This window comes from Podarcis cretensis (assembly GCF_951804945.1).
Source record: "Podarcis cretensis genome assembly, chromosome: 15".
Taxonomy (NCBI): Eukaryota; Metazoa; Chordata; class Lepidosauria; order Squamata; family Lacertidae; genus Podarcis; species Podarcis cretensis.
In genome coordinates, this window is record NC_137185.1 from 28,864,757 (window position 1) to 28,885,139 (window position 20,383).

The following is a 20,383-nucleotide window of genomic DNA, read 5'->3' on the forward strand; positions in this document are numbered from 1 at the left end:
TAGCAGCTGTCTGGCCTTAGCCTCTGGCCGAGAGAGACTCTGGACTCATGGCATGGGAAGGATCCCTCATTCCACTACGGTTGACTTTGGCCAAACACCATGGATTGGAATTTATCTGCAAAGATGACTCCAGGGGAACGGCGCTCAGCGTTGCTATTTATAAACCCAAGACAGAGTATGTAAATACTTCACCATTCAATATTTATGAAGCACTGGCTGGGGCCAGCTGTAAAATGCGACTGGCAGGGCCAGAAGACCAGCACAGAGCCACGAAGGAAGCCTATAAAGGCAGCATCCTGCAAGTCAGGAACTCTCCGAAGAACTCTGGCAAACGTTGAGGCTCTTCATGCCAGAGACTTGGATTTCATGACTGCGTTCCGTGGCCAGATTCAGAGCTTTTACCAAGAGAAGACCAGCATGCATTATGTGCATTATGCGCCATTGTCTCTGCTTTTGAATGGGCCTCAGCTCCCAGGTGATGGTGGTTTATTCTCTGAATAAACAGAGAAAAGCTTTGCTCCCCCTCGCTCACAAAAACTGGAACTCATGGACATCCAATGAAGCTGAAGATTTGGGACAGACAAAAGGAGGGACTTCTTCATGCAACGCAGAGGAGAATGATGGAATTCCCTCCCACAAGACGTAGGGGTGGCCGCCAACTTGGATGGCTTCGAAAGAGGATTAGGCAGTTCCATGGAGGATTAGGCTATCAATGGCTGCCTTCTACCTCTGCTGTCAAAGCAATTATGCTTCTGAATGCCAGTTGCTGGGAATCAGAAATGGGGAGAGTGTTGTTGTGCTCAGATCCTAATTTTGGGCTTCCAGTAGGCATCTGGTTGGTACCTATGGGAGCAAGATGATCATCTGGATGGGTCATCGGCCTGATCCCCTAGGGTCTCCTTACGTTGCCTTGCTCCACCATGAGATTTCCATAATTTACATGGGCAAGATGGAAAACAATGCCATAGAAGTGGCAACTTCCTCCACCTGCCAGTGAGCCAGCAATAAGTCTCATGGAATAAGTGGTTAACTCTTTATTAGAAGCAATAGGATCTGCTGAGGAGTCTAGGGCCTAATGAGCGCTGCAACTCTTCTTTGGTAGGTCTTGCCCCTGTAAGGCAGTTGTGGAATTTGAAGGCCCCCACCTTCCCACAGCTGCCTTAGTCGCCTCCTCTCCCAGGTCTTTCTGAAGCAATCTGAGACTGCACCGATGAGCTTGCCTTTGCTCCTCCCACGTCACACCTCTCCTGATCCTAGGAGACCAGGAGAGAGGGGAGCTTGTCACAGCAGGAAGGGAAGACACTCTAGCTTCTTCCCCAGCGTGACTCATCTCTGCCTCTTGGTTTCCCTCCTCTCCTGCTTCCACTTCTGATTCTGATTCTGGACTTCTCTCTGCCACAGACTCTCCCTTCTCACTAAACCCTGTTACCCCTGCAGCTTCTGACACATCCTCCTTCCAGTCTTCTCCCTCTTCTTTTTTGACTATGGCAGACCAACACGGCTACCTATCTGTAACCACCCCTGAAGCATAAGAACAGGGGACAAGACCATTTGATGGTAGAAGAGACCTGCTCTGCATACAGAAGCTCCTAGGATCAATTTCTTGCATCTTTAGTTGAAAGGATCAGGTGGTGATGATGGTGATGACAGGCCTGAGATGCTGTAGAGTCACTGTTAGTCCAGACAGACCAACAAGCTGACCTGGTATAAGGCAGCTCCCTAGGAATATCTCTCCACACACTGAAATACCATGTGGCCCTCATACCCAAGGACCAAGGGGAAAAAAACCTGTTATGTATGTAATGGCACCTGCCAGGATGATTTATGTGCAGAAACAGTTTCAACCAAGGATGGATGGCAGATAAAATTGCTGGAGTATGCAGAGATGGATAAACTTACAGGAAGAATAAGGAATCAGGAAGAAAAAAAATTAAACAAAGATTGGGAAAAAAATATTGAATATTTGAAAAGTTGTTGCAAACAACTTAAAATGTTAGGAGGGTTAATGTAAAATGAGCAGTAAATAAAACTTTACAAGGAAATTGTTAAAGAAAATAAATAATTAAGGAATTATTATGGATATGGAAGGAACCACAAAGGGGGGGGGGAGTCAACTTAACGTTACTTTGATCTTATTTTAGGTTTTGCCAATTTGTATGTTTTGTTTCAAAATGGAAACTGATAAATAACAGTATTTTTAATAACGAAGTACCATGTGGCCCCAATGCATGGAGGAGAGGGATGGGAATACACCCGCTGACCCAACCCTTCAAAATCTGTATGTTCATTTGAAGGTGCACCAGGAATCTGTCCTGATCTTCAGATCAACTCATGAGGGTCAGAGTGATGACAGTAGGGGATAATCCTGCTCTGCTCTCCATGAGGTGAACCTCCTTCTGAGAAAATGGTATGGGCCAGAAGAGTAGTAACCATTTGGGTGACTGCTCTGAGGCACCACATTAGGACTGGACCAAGATGTTTTGCAGAGGATAAGATGACACCCATACCCTGACAGGGCAGTTGACTCTTACTTACTTCAGCAGCAGTGATGGAAAAGCTTAGGGGCACACTGCAGGTCAGGAGGCACACATAGAATAGCTAAGTCCTCAAACATCCAGCATCAGCTCCCTTTCCCTCCCACTCCCAGGTGCTGCTGCTTCACTCGGCCCACTGTTAGAGCAGCTTTGCAAATGAGGTCTACTGGCAACTTTCAATGAAATTTTAGGAGGCCGAGAGCTGCAATCTTGCCTGTTGGTAGGGATACAATTCAGGCCAAACTAGATGTGAGGTGAGCTGGGGGGGGGGGCAGCATGAGAATTGGTGATCGGATCTTCAGATATCTTTCTCTTTACTTGAAAGCATGTTAAGGGTAAGGTTGAAGTACAACAGAAAGCACCAGTGACTCAGTCAAGTCCACCATGCAGTCTAAATTCAGAGCTTCTAGTTTATGTCAGGCACTGGGGGGGGGGGCGAATCTTGGGCTTCCATAGGTAGGAGCTGCGTCATTAGAAAGTTTCCAAAAATAGCCCCCCTGAATTCAGGCCACCTCAATCAAGGCTGCAAATTGATCCTTTTTTTTCCCCTACCCGCTGTTTTGCTGTGCTAAAAGCAAGATTGATTGTAAGTTTATGTTGTAAAAGCGCATCATTATTTCAGCACATTAATGCCGCGCCTTTCGGTGCAAATTGATGTTATTTTTATGATGTTGTTTATGGGCCTGAATAATTGGATTGATTCTTAATTTCGCAGGCTCGCTAGGAAGCAGGAGAGGAAGAAACATATGGCAAGGGCACCATTTCGGGTGACCCATAAGCATCTCCACAGATGAAGGGATGTGAAGGATGGAGACGCAGGGCCCTCAAGAGACACCCACCTCACACCTCCCCAGAAGCCATCCCAGAGAGCAAAATATTCTGAAAAGGATGAGTGCTGCCTTCCTCATCCTGTTGCTGTTGACACCTTCCCTTGAGAAACCCGAAAACTGCTCCTTGCTCCCTTCATGCTCCATCACTAATGATGCTCCTCCAATTTCTCAAACGTTTTCTTTCCCTGTGAAAGAGGTATCTATATTCCTGCCTCTTTCTCAGGGCATAAGAACATCAGACACACACACTCACACCAGTGTCCCTATTTTCCAGTGACAGTCCCGGATTTTTAGAAGCCATCCGGGTTTCTGATTCGATCCTGGAATAATCTGCTTTTCCTTGTCGTTGTTTAGTCTTGTCCGACTCTTCATGACCCCATGGACCAGAGCATACCAGTTACTCCTGTCTTGCACTGCCTCCCGCAGTTTGGTCAAACTCATGCTGGTAGCTTCGAGAACACTGTCCAATCATCTCATCCTCTGTCGTCCCCTTCTCCTTGTGCCCTCGATCTTTCCCAACATCAGGGTCTTTTCCAGGGAGTCTTCCCTTCTCATGAGGTGGCCAAAGTATTGGAGCCTCAGCTTCAGGATCTGTCCTTCTGCTTTCCCTTAAGACGTCCCTATTTACATCGTAGAAATGTTGGAGGGCATTGTAGGACATCCCTGTTTTCATTGAAGAAATGTTGGTGGGTATGCAGTTATGTTACCCCTGAGCCAATGAGGTAAGTAACTATAACCTTTAGAAGACATTCCTGAAGGCAGTCCTGTATAGGGATTTTAAAAAATGTTTTATTATGTTTAATATATGTTGAAAGGCACTCAGAGTGTGTGGGGCAACCCAGTCAGGTGGGCAGGGTATGAATATTGTTGTTGTTGCTGTTGTTGTTGTTGTTGTTGTTGTTGTTAAATAGGATGTCCCTATTTTCATCAATGTTGGAAGGTATGGAGTTATGTGACCCCCAAACCAAGGAGATAAGTAACTGTACAGCTTTAGAAGACATCTGAAGGCAGCCCTGTACAGGGATTTTTTTTAATGTTTAATCTTATTTAATGTATTTTATATATGTTGGAAGCTGGCCAGAGTGGCTGGAGCCACTCATTCACATTGGCGGGGAATAAATAATACCATTTTTATTATTATTATGAAATAGTATGTCTCTATTTTCATGGGAGAAATGTTGGGGACGTATGCCATGGATTTTAATAGGTCCCTAACAACAATTTCCCTGTAACATTTCCAGTTTGCATTAGAAGGAAACTGAAGATATACAGATGTATCTTCAGTTAACAATATGTGCAAAAAGACAACTCAGTGATTATGAGATGCTGTCAGATTCTAGGGATGGCAGAAGCTAACAGGGGAATCCCCCTGGGAGGGCCTGGTGTATGGATGAAGAGGAAGCTGGAATGAATCTTTGTCACAACTGTCTGAACACGGGGAGGGGGAATCTGCTATTTTGCCCTTGCGGTGTGGTGGTGCTGTTCAAGACCTGGGTGAAACTCTACCCCAGTTCTGCCTGTCAGACTGTCAGAGCACTTACAGGCCGTTGTCAGGGCAGTAGAAGCAGTTACCATGGCAAGCTCATTGCTCAGGGCCAAAACACAGGCAGATTTTTTGGGTGCAGCAGCAGTGGTGTGCTTGGGAAGGGCGATGGAGAGAGTTAAGTGGCAGCTGAAGTGCTGTTTCAAGCTGTTCCCTGGCTTTGCTGGGGTTTGGATATGGACACAGGTGGAGCAAATGGTTCTCCATTCATGCAAGCTGCTGGATGTTTTGTTTCATTGCACTCTTGGGCAGGATTGCCTCACAAGGGCCATGGCACCAGCCCTCCTATACTCTCCACCCCCAGAGAGGGAATGGTGGGACTGTTTAGCTCGCACTCTGTGCATCTAAGTTTGCATCTAAAGCTAGGGTGTGTATTCACAAACATTCATTTGATGCAATTTCACATTTTGCCACTCAGATATTGAACGCCAAACGCCAAATGCCAAAACGAAAGGTGACATTTAACCTCCAATTTTGATATCTGGGCTCTTTAAGCCGGTCGGCATCTCCCGATTGTTTTTGGCAGGCATCAAATGCGAAACCTCAAAGGATGTCTGACAGCTGTCAAATACACTGGACAGGGTTGCACTCCCCTTAAGGGACAGATGAGATGCCTCTCACCAGGTTTGACAGGTCATGCATACCGGCTGCTAATTGTCTCCTTAGACTGAGAGAGCTTTGCTACAGTTATCTGCACTCTAGGTTGGACAACTTTGGTGTGTGTTGTGTGGGGCTGGCCTTGAAGACTGATCAGAAAAACCATCGGTTCAGAACATAGCAGCCTGGCTATTAGCTGGAGTCCTGAAATGTAACACTGATCCTAAAAGACCTACATTGGCTTCCTATGCATTTTCAGATCCTACTTAAGCCCTTTTTAGTTGTTCAAGCCTTACATGACAAAAAGGAGTGGAATGCCGAGCCTCTTGGTTCAGCTTCCTTGTTGACAGCTTCATTGCCTTCCATGTGTTAAAGGTAAAGGTAAAGGGACCCCTGACCATTAGGTCCAGTCGTGGCCGACTCTGGGGTTGCTGCGCTCATCTCGCTTTATTGGCCGAGGGAGCCAGCGTACAGCTTCCGGGTCATGTGGCCAGCATGACTAAGCCGCTTCTGGAGAACCAGAGCAGCACGTGGAAACGCCGTTTACCTTCCCGCTGGAGCGGTACCTATTTATCTACTTGCACTTTGATGTGCTTTCGAACTGCTAGGTTGGCAGGAGCAGGGACCGAGCAATGGGAGCTCACCCCGTCGCGGGGATTTGAACTGCCGACCTTCTGATCGGCAAGTCCTAGGCTCTGTGGTTTAACCCACAGTGCCACCTGCGTCCCCTTTCCATGTGTTAGGAAGGGACCTTTCACAGAAGGGAGCCTTCTCCACTTATGTCGTAGAAGCTTGAGATGTTACATTACACAGGGAGGCTAAGTAAACTCTTTGCTGCAGAAGCTCCCTTCCCAACAGGTGGTAGAGGAGGAAACTGAGATATGATGGGAGGGGTGGCAGGGCCAATGGACTGGTCCCCTCTCTGCCTCTCACATGGAGTCAGTCTCATGGGTGGGACAGAGAAAATGACTGGAAAGGGTTTAAAGATGCTGGTCTTGGCTTTGGACCACCTTGTCCCATATGAACATTAAGATCTTCATCACAAGCTCTTCTCCTAATCTTCACACCAGGAGAGGACAGGTGTGTGGGGCTGGCACACAACAAGCCTTCTCAGGGGTGGCACCCTGCTTGAGCAATGCCAACAACAACACCCTTATCATTCTAGGAACCAACAATGACTTTCTTGTCCTTTGAGGCCTCTCAGTAGTTTGTGGTAGCTTTGGATAGCTTTTACAATTATTGTTTCTGCACATATTAATTTTAGATGAGTATTATTGATCTCCTCGGTTTCAAAAGTTTTATGACTTGACTTATATTGTGTTTCTGTCCAGTGTTTTGCTTCATATTGTCCAAATTGTTGTTAGTGGTTGGTTTTTAAGCCCCTTTGCATATTGCTAAAATAGAAGAGGAACAGAATGTATTAAATAAACAAATTTCGTAAATTCCGCTGCATCTCATCTTTCATATGCTGTCAGGCCCTAAATGTTATTACTTATTGCTACTAAAACTGCCATTAATTCAATTTTTTTTGTCGCCTTATGTCAAACTCTCAAGGCAGTGTATAACATAAGTGCATTAAAACATGACACAATGAAGCAACCACTAATCTAAACAATAGCAACACACTCCCCACATAATCTCCATCATCCTTAAAATTAATCAGAAAGACTAAATAATTCCAATGGCACTAACAAATGGAAGGTGTTAAAATTATTCCAAGGTTGGTCTTTGCCTGGCACCAGGAATATGTTAAAGAGGCCACCAGGTGAACCTCTTTGGGGAGGGGATCTCATATGTTCACTGCCTCACCCATGTCATAAAACTCTAAATGCCATTGCATTTCAGCCATCAAATACTGTCCCACCAGCTATCAAATATTGGAAATCGAATATTATGCATTTATCCATTTCATTATTTACATCCTACTTTTTTCCTTCCACTGGGAAGTTCAAGGTGGCAAAATATCCCAACTGGCAAATATGAAACATTCATGCATTTGGGAGGAAATATTTAAAATGTGTACAGGAAAATTCAAGGGAACTTGTTCATTTCTATTCTAGAACTTCTTTTATCAGCTTCCACTGTCTACACAGCGTAAGTTTGCCCGATCCTCTTTCAAAGCCCCCAAACGGATGGTCACCAAGGTCATCCATTTGTGATGAGAGCTGCTGTTTGCGATTCCTTTGCTATCAGACACACACTCCTCCCCATCATTTATTTCTGTGGTGTCCAACCAGGACATCCTGCAGAAATGCTGGATATGAAAAATTAATTCCTACTCAAGCTCCTTGAAGAAGATATTGTCACTGGGGGTCGGTTCCCCAGCATTATTGTCTCTGTCCATTCCTCTCCCAAAGATGGCAGACATGGAACACAAGAGAGATGACCTCTCCTCTGAAGAACTTGGTTAGTAGGTCACTTAAATCATTCCAATTATTCCACTCACAGACCATTAACTTTCCCAATGAGATATGCCATTGGGAGGAGACCCCTCACTTTCTGCCCCCAGTATCTGAGGCAGCCGCTTGGAGGAATCACACGCAGGGTTGAGACAAGGGCAGAAAGGGGTGGGAGCCTAGGCAGAGAAATGTCCTGACATTAGGAATTCAGATTTCATTACAAAGGCATTGATTGCTGTGGACTGATTTAGCAAAGGTCTGATTGTCGGGTGGTGTGGAGAGGCAGGGAAAGGCACCGAGAGTCAAAATTACGGAGAAAATAATGAGAAAAGGAAATGCCGCAAGGATGGATTGTAAGCACCCTTGATCATCAGGGTAGCTGTGGAATATTACCTGCCCGTATGGAGGAATGGAAGTGTCATAAGTTTATGTCCTCGGGCCAAAGAGAACTCTGCCAAAAATGTAAAATTATGATTATGATTATTAGCAAAATGTCTATCATTATGATGGGTGGGTTGTGTTTGGAGAGAGGACTGACTCGTAAATTGCAGGGACAACCCCCCCCCCCCGGACTGTCATACGACTCGTGCTCTGAAAGCTGAAACACAGCTACTGCCAGTGCCAACACCACCCCCTTCTGTGGTATCTGATGAAGAGGAGAGGATCACGCAGGATCAGGAAAGGGGGTAGGGGATTTACTGCAAAATGCAACAATATTTTTAATTGTCATGCTTTCTGAGAGAGGGAGAGAGATTTTGTACTGGCTAGCAACCACTTCCTCAAATAGGATAAATAAATATCATAGGCACTGACACAGGCTACTCTAAACCTGTTGTCTGCTCACAGTGAGCCAGCCCATCAAACATCCATCCATCTTGCTCAGCTCTTGTTAACAGAGCCATGCTGCCTCTTCTTTGGTATCAGCTCCATCCTGAGTTCTGCTTCTTCCCTGTGTTGGTGGTTGGAAAACACACTTAATATGGAGAGATTATTGTCATCTTCTTCATCATCATTATCATCACCTCCCTGATGACTTGAATACATCCATCATACTGCTGGTTTGTAGAACATGCCGCAGAAGCCAAAGAAAGAAAAGGCTAATTGATATTATTATTTTTCAAATGGAAAAAAATTGTACTATAGAACAGCAAACGTCCGGCAAATTGTAACAGAACATTGTGTTTCAAATGCCTATCTAAATGGGAAAACTCTCCAGCTTGCTTCCAAATGATTGTCTGATTAAGTTGGGCTTCTTTGGACTTTGCCTTCCAGAGCCTGTCTGAAGGCATCTGATGTTTGCTTTTCCTGAAACACCACTAGCAACCAAACCCCATATCCTTTGGGATCACAATGCCTGTCCTCCATAAAGGGTTGAGCCCAAGCTGCTCTCATTGTAGAAATCAGCTGAATGCTGATTCTGCCAATGAGTTCTTTTGAAACAGCTTAAAAGAATATCTTGATCGGCCTGATCCAAGAGGCTGGTGGAAATTTTACCTCCCCATGAGCATAGGAAGATGCCTTCTCCTGAATCTCTGAATTCCAGCTTGGCAGCAGCAACTCTCCAAGGTCTTGGTCACAGAGAGGTCTTCTCCTGGCACACACAGCCCTTGAGATCCTTTTGACTGGAAATTGAACCTGGTACTTTCAGCATGCAAATTATATGCCTGCCTAAAACTGACTGAGGGACCCCTCCCATCACAGGGTCTGGCTACTATAAGTCATACTGGAATTATCTGTTTAGTGGTGAAAACTTACCTGCCTCAAAGAGACAGTAACTTTGTAAATTTTGCTGAAGCACATGTATCCCAGTTTGGGGAGTTTGCATTCAGTTTGCATTGAAAGGTGAATAATATCTAATGCACACTTGCTGGAACCCAGCAACCCTTGGTAAGTTGCAGTTCTCTGAATTTTGCAATTCCCCTGTCAAGTGTACAAAAATGCATTCCATTGGGAGAGATACTTTGCAATGTGTATGTTAGAGAAAAGCACACTCAAAGATGTGTATAGTAGGAGAAATTTGCTCAGAAATGCTGGTGAATTTTCATGAGGACCTTTTAAATAAATAAATAGATCACAAATGGATGTGGAACTGTGGAGCACCAAGCTTATGATGGGGCAGGTGGGATAAGAGAAACTTATCTGTCCCTCCTCCCAGTTTGGTTTCCTGTCTGGTGGGCACGAGGCCAGACTGGCAAACACAGTGCTGGAACCAGCCCTTAGTAAACTCTGTGTAGCAGAAGGGTGGTAAGAACAGCCATGCAAAAGGTGGCATAGGGAGACTGGGTGCATCAAGCAAGTGCCACCATCTCTGCCCCAGGAAATGGAATGGGCTCCGGAGACCAAGCGGAGAAGCAAACTTCCCCTTGGTTAGTTATTATCTCCTTCATTTGCTGCTTCCCTCCTGTAGGATCCTTCAGGCTGTCACTGCCACAGCATAGAAGCCAGCAGACAAGCCAAGAGGAGAATGCCAGTTTTGGGGACAGGGGGAGGAAACAAAAGACTAGACAAGCTTTGGAAACTGAAATTCACTATGCCAGCAATATTACAGGTATGTGGACTTACCTGAGAGTAAGCTCCAGAGTAAACATGGGTAGGCTTGGGCTGCAGTAATAATCACCTGGGGGTACTTTTAATGGGCTGCTGAATCCCCTCTCTTTTTCAGAAGGTATAGCTACCTTTGTCTGCTTAGCTAATCAAAACCTTTGGCATAAGAGCATCCTTGTTGCTGAGACAACAGAAAATCATAGAACATTAGAGTGGGAAGGTACCTCAAAAGTCATCAACACCAAGCCTCTGTTGGTGCCAGAAATCCACTGCTACAGCACCCCAAGAGTAGGGGTGGGCATCAAAATTCTGCTTTAAAATCTCTGAAAAAGGAGAATGAAAGCAGCAAAACACACCATGAAAGTCAAATTTTATGATTTAGTGGGGGAATAGAGTTTTGCATATCTGAATTTGACACATAAGAAATTAAATTAAATTGTGCAGAAATGTTCCGGGTCTTCCTTACCCTTAGAAATGTGTAATTTATGAGTTGTTTTTATTCATCTACATTACCTGCTCCTGTGTTGTGTAAATTTTATTATTTCTTTTGTTTGATTTTGTTTTCAGTTTTATGTTAATAGAAAATTTTAATAAAAAAAAACTTCTAACAAAGATAATCTATTGCCTTCTACATAGGGGTGTTAAAGAATTCCAACAAAAACTGAAACAAGCAGAAACCAGGTTAACTTACTCCTCCTGGGTCTGGAACACAAATAAATCCAGTGAATACTGAGCGGTATTCACGGGTGTTGTTTTCATTCCACAAATGATACCTAACTGATTACTTCCACACACACACACCCCAATTATATTGTGTTTCCTTTGCATTGAAATGAAAAGTGTAGAAATAACTATGCCATTAATTATGTTAAATTTGTAACTTACATCATTACATCAACTAGTGGACAGTGAGACAAATAACATAGTATTTGGTGAAACTGAACTGCAGTGGAATGGAAACAGTGCTGATTGTGACAAATATAGGACTTCTTATGTCCTGACTTCCAAGGCAGCTTCTTCTACTGTCAGACAGAAGTTCTTCCTAATGTTTAGCTGAAATCCCCTTTCTTGTAGTATGGAGCTTCTGGTTCGGTTCCAGTTTTCTGGAACAACAGAAAATTATTTGCTCTGTGATCTGTGTGACAGCCCTGCAAATGCTTAACCACCTCTTCTCCAGGCTGATTTGATTTAGCTCCTTTCCTCCTCATGGAGCTTGGTCTCCAGCCCCAACACCATCATTACCATCTTTGCCACCCTCGTCTGGACACCTGCCAGCTTGACAATATCCTTCTTAAACTGGACACAATCCTCCAGTCAAAGCACAACAGAATGGCGCCATTACTGTACCTATTGTGGATCTGGTCACCATGTTTCTATTAATGCAGCTTGGACATTCACGCAGCTTTATCACAAATCCTTGGTGACTGAGAACTGGACTCCTGAACTCCTGAGTTGATGCCACTCACTATCATCAATTAGAATAGGCTCAGGTCGCTATTATCTATTAATCCATTAGAAGAGACTCAGGGTTTAACCTGACCTGGAGCAGAGAGTGTGCTGTTTTGCTGGGCAGCTGAGCTTCAGGGAAGGGCAGAAGTAGCACGCCTAAAGCAAAACAAGCATGTGGTATGGGTGTTGATCTTTGCACCAGAGACTGACCAAGTGTAGAGAAAGCAATAGAGTCAAGGGACTTAGTTCCTTGGAAAGGGACCCGCTAAGGAGCACCACCACTGCCCCCCCCCCCCGTTTCTTTTTGTCTACTTAATTCTCTCGCTCACTTCCGCAAAGTCATAGTTTCACAGGGTTGCATCCCCAATGGAGAAACTCAGCAGGAGAGCAATTATATATCATTAGTAAGAAATGTGTCACTCCTTCAATTAATTAGTTTCCTTTCATCATTAAAAAAAAGCCCTTACATTTTCCAGAATCACACAAAATGGAATAAAAATAAATTTTGTACTTGTGTAATAAGGTGAAATGTGTGGCCTTTAAAGAATATAGTTGCCTGTGTGTCTCACCCAAATGTCACACTATTCTTATTCTTATTTTTAATTTTATATACCACCTAATGCCAAACTGGCTTCTAATCCATTTACAAAGTCTAAAAACCAGCATCACAAACATTAAATTAGAAACACCTGTAATTAAAATAGTCAATAAAATAATCCCATTAAAATATTGAAATACTGTATAAACATCCATGATTAAAATATGCAATAAAGCAAATCCCATTTAAAGCAAAACAGCCATTACATGAGGAGGCTCAGGTCAAGGGGTCAAGGGATTGTCTGTGTAACAGGTGTGCCTTCAGAAGTCAGTGGAATGCCTATACAAATGGGGTATCTCATATTTCAGCAGGGACTGCATTCCCAAACACTGGTGCCACTATTTTTTTAAAAAAAAAAACAAAACAGCAACAGAAAGTCCAACTCTGCATCTCTAGAGACCAATAATCCTCAGGCTTTGGCAAGACTAACCAGGCTTCATTTGTGTGGACCTAATGGGTTGTTTTGTCCCAAGCAGAAGGCAAAGCCTTTTTAGATGTTCAGTCTCCTTATGTGAAGAGAGCACCAGGTTTGTACAATGTATTTTGAAGTAAACTATTTACAAAAACACAGGTATGCCTGGGGGAATTAGGGAGGCACCTGCTTAATAGGTGGCAGTGGTCTTCAATGCATCATCCCCAAGAAGCAAAACCACACCCCTGTAGTCCCTTGCCAGCCAGTTCCAAAATGCATAATGCTTCTTTTTCACTAACGAGATTCAGAGCTGTTGCCTTCAGCCCACAACAAGGTTGGTTGGGGAGTTACATAAATTCCAATGGGCTGTAGTAGCCACCAGTAATCAAAGTCTGTTAACTGGGACCCTGTTGTCCATTACCAAGTGCCAAAACGCAAGCATCTCATTGACCAGTGTGAGATGTTGCAAGATGCTGCACCCGATGGGCCATTGGCCTGATCCAGCAGGCTCTTCTTACATTGCAGGCCCATGCACAGCATTCTCCCCATGGACAGAAGGTTGAGGTGTTGACAGGTTGAACAAATTGACACAAAAAATGGGAAGCAAAAATTGACCACAGCTTTATTGATTACAGGTGTAGGTAGGCTTTGGCTCAGGCATTGGGCATGTATCCGGTACAGTGGTACCTCTGGTTGTGAACAGGATCCATTCCGGAGGCCCGTTTGCAACATGAAAAGAGCGCAACCTGAAGCGCCATATCGCAGCGCGATTTGGTGCTTGTGCTCATGCTCAAAGTGCGATTTAGCGCTTGTGCACATGCACCAGCGGCGAAACATGGAAGTAACCCTTTCTGGTACTTCTGGGTGGCCGGGGGACATAACCTGAAATAACGTAACATGAAGCAAATGTAACATGAGGTATGACTTCCTTCTGGATGAAGGCTAAAATTTGAACAGGGTTCTGGATCACCTCAAGATACAGGTCCACTAAGCTGGTCTTTCCCAGACCACTATTGAAAGTTCTATGGTTCGTCTGCCCTCCGCTTGGCTTCAGGACATAAACTTCCACCCAGACCCCTTTGCTGGGGGTACTCTGAGATATCACACCTGCATGAGGTCAGGGTGATGCACCAAATCACCTGACACCCGGAATTGGACTAAGGATTCTACCCAATGCCTTAGTTATGACGATTACTCTGAGGAAGGCAAAACCCACAAACAGGCCCAGTTTGTTTGCAGGCAAATTCCTTTGCAGCCCTGAACATGGCAACCATTTTGAACCACAGCAAGGTCTTCCACCGACTGTGCCCATGACTCCAGGTGACTCCAGGCACGGCTGGCTTCAATACTCCAGCAGTGAACCAAAGTGAAGTCTTGTTCACTCTGGTCCGCCACCCAGGCCCCAACCCCACAAGGGCCATCACTGGCCATTTTAGATTCCAATTTTTGGCATGCAATCATGCCACCCACACCCCCCGTGGCTGGCCAAGGAGAACCCCAATGGCTGGCTATGGGGAATAAAATGTTTTTTCTGTGCCCCAGGGGAGCTGTGCCACAACCACCCCCCACCCAGAATTTGAGTAAGTGATCCTTCTTAAAAACCTAGACAGAAAGAGCTTTATCCAAAATAGAGCTTTGCTTGCTTGTTGAGCTGTCTAGCATATCACACCTGTTCTTCAAAGTTCTGGAGGTTATTTACAACTTATTTAAAATGAAATAAAATACATTAACATTATTAGGATGGGGCAACTTTCCCCTTACATCTCATGTGTTCTATCTGCTGAATCTCCTGGCCTGGAAATGGGGATGAATGAATCTGTCAATTCTGGTTTAATCATTTTTCCACTGTTATCTCAAAGTGCACAGGATCAAGGCCCGCCTGTCTAGTGAGGCTTTCGCTTAATTAAAGGTTCTGAGTTACATTCAGAAGATGCATATTAGAGTTACACAGAAAGTTGCAGAAACTGAAAGAATTACTCTTGTTTAGGGCTTTGAAGGCCTTCGGTTTAGGCAGATCCTAAATGTCTTAGTTTTGAATGATTGTGAGCATCAATGAGAGTAGAAGATGTGCAATTGGAAGGGTGGTTGATAAAAGGTTCACTGGTGAGATTAAATTGTCAGCTCCAACATCATGACCCTGTTTCAGGCAGCCTCTGCCCATTGATCACCATGCAGTGGCACACACCCAGGTGTGTACTGTACCAAAAGTGCCACCCTGTCCTAGGAGATACAGTCACATCCATCTTGGCCCTCCTCCCTGGATACAGGCCTCACCTCCTTGCTTCTTTGCACTTCCCACAGCAGGAAGCCATGGTTGCAACCACATGGTGCTTATTGTATCAAGGCCTCTGCTACTAGCTTTACTCAGCCCTCTCTGCATTTGCTTTGATCTCATAAAAAGTGAGAGTCACCAGCAATATTGACTCTGAGATTTAATATATAAGGCCATTGTAAATCATTTATTTCATTTCCTTGGCAAGGTCTTCATCTGTTGTGACTTGGAGAGAAGGGAAGGTGCTTGATGTCTGTAAGCAACAGTGATTGCTAAGAGCAAATATTTGCAGAGCGGAAATAGCACATGTGGCACGACCACGGCATGTACCTACAAGACTGTGGCCTCATTGAAAATTACCTTTGCACTAGGAGCCATGAAATAAAGCTAACCCCTCCTCCTCCTCCAAAAGTGCAGATGTTGCAGTTCCAAGAGGAAACTGCCAATCAGTTTGAGTGGCAGAGCAGGAGTGTAACACTGCCTCCCTCTGCTGGATGGAAGGGGAATTCTGGGTGCTAAGAACCTTTCCCCCTCTCCACCCAGGAAAAGAAATCCAGACTCACCAGATTAAATAAATGTCCTTTCAAGAGAATGTCACCAGAGAACATTTTCCACCAGAGCACTTCTGCAGGTGACAATAGCAGCAACATGGTAATAGGTAAGGCAATCATCTGAAGCAAGACCAGCAAAGGCCCTCTTTGAACATTGTAATCCATTCATGGAAGACATGGATGAGTAGTGAGGCTGTGTATCCTGGCCCCACCTCTGATGTTGCACGTCTCTCATCCCTGCCATCTGGACAGCTGCAACTTAACATGGATGTCTGCAAAAAATGAGGAAGTCTTTGTGTGGAAGACTTTGCACATGGAAAGGCTTTTTCTTTGCAGAGGTCTACTTTAGTGTGCAGACATGAAGGTGGTACAGCTGGGGGTGGTCTGACATTTGCCATAGGGGCAGAAGAAATGGTCATGCTCTTGTTTCAAGAGTTTGGCCCTCAGTGTAAACTGGAACACCTTGAAGAGAGCTACAGAGATAACTCAAGGCTTCCGGCCAATGGTAATCAACTTTCAGCTTTTCAATTATTTTTACTGGTTATTTATCCTCATTTGTATTTTATTATTTTTGTCAAAAACCCTCAAGGTGGGAGATAAGTTATTGAATCAATAAAATACAACATATATATACCATAATTTTTCTCTTCCTCAGTCATTTGTATGAACGAGGCTTAATTATCAGATCATCTGATAAAGTCCACCTAAGCTTCTGCTGTAATCTATTTGTTAGTCTTTAGACTCTTCGCTGTTTTTCTGCAGCAGGACAACACAGCTACCCTTCTGCAAATTGCTTAATTATAGGAAACTGCCTTATACTGAGTCAGACCAACGGTCCATCTAGCTCAGCATTGTCTACACTGACTGGCAGCAGTTCTCTAGGATTTCAGGCAAGGGTCTCTCCCAGCCCTGCCTGGAGATGCCAGGGACTGAACCTGGGACCTTCTGCATTCAAAGCAGATGCTCTTACATTGAACTATGCCCCTTTGGTCACTCAGTTGCCAAATCCTACCTTAGACTCCTACAACACATAGTTTTAGACTCTTGATCTCATGGTTTTATGTGAGGGCCCTTTAGATCAGTGTTATCTGATATTGGGGTCCCAAAAGTTATTGGACTACAACTACAATCCTCCCCTGCCTGTGTAGCCAATGGTCAGGGATGATGGGAGTTGCAGTTCAACATCTGGAGGCCCAAGGCTGAAGAACACTGTTTTAGAGAGCAACGCGTATTACATCACTTACTTCAAAATGTGATAAGCCAGCCTTCTTGCCTTTAGTACTGGGTGAGTCCTGCTCCAAAATCCTGCCCTGGTGGCCTACAGCACCAAGGGCTCCAGATAGCCATCAGGTCCAAGGAATTTGGGGTTCAAAAGCCTGCAGTGCTTGACCCAGCAAATTGCTCCAGGTGTCATTACAATTGCTCCGTGTTTCTATCTGTGTAGTACCAACAGACATTATAATGGTAGTGTTTTATCAGGCAAGTGGTAGATCCTCAGAGTCCCATAACCACCATCAAGAAATAGGAGGCCTGGAATGTACTAAAGGTGTATGATAATATCAACAGTGCAGGATATCAAACTGTGACTTGAGGAGAAAAATCAGCATGGAAAGAGACTGTTCCTTCTTCTCCAAACCTCCTTCTCTCCCCCAGCCACATGTGTTCTACATTAGATTGCTCAGCCTTCTCCTCTTTCCCCCAAACCTTGATCCTTTAAACCATGTTTAAACTCAGGAGGTGTTGCCCCTTCTGTCCCTCAAATGATTCTCTGTCTACTTTCTGGAATGTTTTCTTCATTTGTTCATTGCCATTGATGTTCCAGGCCTTGGCATGCAGGGACCTCCATTCCAGTATGTTTGCGTGATTTACCACCTGCTCCTTCAACCCTTTCCCTTATTACAGAATTTTTACATTTGCCACTATAAATCCAGTTTGCCAGGGTGATCGTGTTCTTCAGGGTCTCCTTTAATTTGCAAGGAGTTGGTGACCCATGCTCTGGTGAGAACCATCGCACCGTGTTGGGCCTGCTCCCTTTCTCTTTAGGACTGTAAATCCACCTTCCCTCCCTGACAGGGTCACAGCCTTGATGCTCTAATTGCACATTATACTCTGGGAGAATTGGCAATCCTGCTTCTGCTGCTCATTCACAAGACTATCACTCTGCCTGTCCCTGAGATGAAAGACAGTCTCTGGGGAAGGAAGGAAGGATCCATGGCAGAGGATAGAGTGAGGCTCCAATCAAAGGGTGATGTTGCCAACTTGGTTAACAACTGGATTGGGAAAACAGAGACTTATCCTCCATCGTTAGCTTTTGCTTCTCATATATCATACAATTTTTTAAAAAATCTAGGCAGCTCCAATGCATTTTTGTTCAGTAGTTCAGTGGAACTTACTCCTAGGTAAATGTGCAGAGAATTGAAACCTCAGGTACAAGGGGGAATACACAAATAACAAATGGGGATGAAGGCCACAATGAGAATGCCTGCTGCCAACTTTTAGACGTCCCCCAGAGGGAGATTCAAGCTCATTCTCCCGACTTTGGCACCGCTGCTTTGCTATGTCTTGAAAGTAAAACAAAGAATTCCTGGCTTGGTAGTTTTGTATTTGCATTCATTCAGTTCACATTCCAAATATTAAGATCTTGCGAGGTCTCTTTCAAACAGAGCCTTCCTTCTGAACTTCTAGCGATTCAGGTTCAGCAAAATTTGCAAAAGAGCTCTAGCCTCCCAAGGGGCTTTCTTTTCATCCAGCAGCTCAGGTTGCCCAAGATTTATTTTAATTAAGTTACATGGGAGCTGTCTTGCAAAGTGGTTCACTTCCACTGAGCAACCAGAGTTTACCTTAATTGCAATTACAGTATCAGGAAAGCGAAATGAAAGCGAAACCAGGAGGGAGGAGGGCAAAGAGCCTTAAAATCTGGAGCTGGCAATTCCAGGCATTCTATTTCGCTGTTCCCCCTCAGGGACAGACAAGGTCTTACACATGCCTATATAGTTAACAGGATTGTGAGAGATGCCTCGGGGTTAGTGCGGACCATCTGTGCTACCATAATCAGAGCCATGCCTGGAATCTGGAGAGGCAGACAAAGGGACTCCGGGGGCAGTGAGAGAAAACAAGCAGATTGATTGCCATGGCAAACTCACGGGAAGTCCAGTTACTCTCCTGCTCTGGCTTCTACAAAGCCAATTTGCTTCTCATGCAACTGCAGGCCCATCAAGCAAGGCCTCTCGAGGAAGCACCATGTGTCCTTGGCTGGAAGCCTGATTCATTTCCCAGGAACTTTCAGACGACACTTCCTGTCCTCATCAGACACAGACAGTGACCTCTCTGCTTCATGGATGGAAATTTGCCTGTCATTAGGCAGAGTGAGGCAACCAATTTGGCAGCAGGTGTTGGGTACAGCCTTGGTGGCATCACCCCCCTCCCTAACTGTTCCTCCTGATTCACCCCACAGCATTCACCCAGACTGGATTCCCAACCCTCATCCCAATTATCAGGCCTCTTACCCTACAACCAGCCCATACATAGTTACAGAGAACCAGACAGAGGGCCTTCTCGGTAGTGGTGCCTGCCCTGTGGAATGTCCTCCCAGCAGATGTCAAGAAATAAGGAAATAACTATCTTATTTTTAAAAGACATTTGAAGGCAGCCCTGTTTAGGGAAGTTTTTAATATTTAATGCTGTATTGTTTTTAAAACTTGATTGGGAGCTGCCCAGAGTGGTTGGGAAAACACAGCCAGATGGGCGGGGTATATATAAATTATTATTATTATTATTATTATTATTATTATTATTATTATTACAAGGGAGAGGGTGGCCTTCTAGGTCAAAGGTATGATTTGGAGAACAGCTTGTGCTCAAGTTCTTCTCTTCTGAGAAATTAATTGTTGGTTCTTTATCTTCCATAAATACATTCAAATTAATTTTTTGTTTTACCCCTGTCAATGAGGTCTCAAAGTGGCCTCCATCCCTTGCTAGAACAAAGCCATAATCCTCCTTGGTCACTATGGCAACGCCCAGTAGCCTTGGCCTCCCATAGCCCCAGCATAGAGGCAGGGAGATGTAAATGAGGGAAACAGAATTTAAGCCTGTTTTCCTGCAGGAGGCTCTTTCTGTCGATATTGTGCCATTCCATATGCTGAGGGCTGAACAAAGAGAAAAATCCCATGTTTATTAGAATGATACCATCCAAATTTCACTTGGTGATGCCAAGGCAGCCATTTTCTTGTGCCTGGCACTGTGGGCATTCAACCACACCTTGCTCATAGAGTTAACAACAGGGTTTCCTTGAAAGGAAGCCATGGTTGGTCCATAGGTAAACCCCCAAAATCCATAGTAGGCTATCCAAAATATCAGGCTATCCAAAATATCAGAAAACAGAAAGCTTGTTATTTTTCCAGAACTCTTCATCGGATTAGATGGTTAAAAATCAGGGGAAGGGGTGAGACTTAGCCAAGGTCCACATCTGCTGAAGACCACCTCTCACTCTCAGCCTCTGGTGGTTCTGCAGGGAAACAATTTGCATCAACCTCTGTGTTCCCTCCTGACCCTTTTCTGAATTAGGCCTTCTCCTAGCCCTCCAGCTTTCTCCCTTGCTCATCTGTTGTAAGCCAGAAAATAGCTTATCTCCTGAGTTTATGCCAATAAAACTCAG